Raw genomic sequence first — 1,203 nt, forward strand, 5'->3', positions numbered from 1 at the left:
ATTATGGTTATTTCATTTTGTTCAATTGTCCTTTTAATCATGAGATAATGTCCATCTTTATCTATTATGCTGTTTTTTGCCTTAAAGTTTATTTTATCAGAGATTAGTACTGCCAATCCTCTTTGCTTTTTATTGCAATTGGCATAGTATATTTTTTTCCATCCTTTGACTTTTAATCTGTTTTTGTCTCTGTTTGAGATGTGTCTCTTGCAGACAGCATATTGAAGCATCTTGTTTTCCTATCCATTTTGCCACTCACAGTCTCTTATCAGGTGCATTGAATCCATTTACATTCAGTGTAATTAATGATAGGTATTGATTAATTACTGACATTATGTTTGTTTGTTTGTTTTTTGTGGTGTTGCTGCTTCTTTGTTCTGTGTGTCTTCCTTTGTTGAGAAACTGATTTTTGAGTTTGTTCTTGTGATTTTCCTCATAGTTTTAATGTTTCCATGTTCTTCTTGGGTTTTTATTCTCTTGGTATGTTGTGACGTGTTAAGTTTCTTTGAGGTTGCCGTATAGTCCATTAACTTTTTTTCCATTTACTGCAGTCTATTTTATCCTGTAATCGACCTGATCTTCTATCTGGATCTCTGTTCCTACATGTTTATCTTCTTTTACATTGAACTTGTTTTGATCATAGACTGATCTCCCAGATTCTCTGAGTATTTGCTTATAGTTTTTTTCTGCTCTCAACTCTTCCTTCTGTCAATTTAATTCTGGGAGATGCTGCCATATATGTCAGTCTCTCGTTGTTGTCTGTTCTTGTTCGTTCTCAGTCTACACAACTCCCTTTAGGATGTTTTGTATCGCAGGGTTGGCTTTGGCATAAACCCTTAGCTTCCGTTTATTTGGAATGTTTTGATTACACCATCATATTTGATTGATAACTTTCCTGGATATCGAATTCTTGGTTGGCAATTTTTGTCTTTCAGGGTTTTAGAATTGTTTCCCCATTGCCTTCTTGCTTGCATGGTTTCTGCTGAGAGATCTGGGCTTAATCTGACTTGATTGCCTTTGTCTGTGACACTTTTGTTTTCTTTGGCGGCTTTCAGAAGTGTCTCCTTATCTTTGATTTTGGAGAGCTTGACTATGATATGTCTTGATGATTTTCTTTTGGGGTCTATCCTTCCTGGGGTTCGTTGAGCTTCTTGGATGTTTATCTTTTCACTTTTCAGGATGTTAGAGAAATTTTCTTCCAGC

The sequence above is a fragment of the Chrysochloris asiatica genome, unplaced genomic scaffold (genome assembly GCF_000296735.1).
Source record: "Chrysochloris asiatica unplaced genomic scaffold, ChrAsi1.0 scaffold00596, whole genome shotgun sequence".
In the NCBI taxonomy this organism is placed as follows: Eukaryota; Metazoa; Chordata; class Mammalia; order Afrosoricida; family Chrysochloridae; genus Chrysochloris; species Chrysochloris asiatica.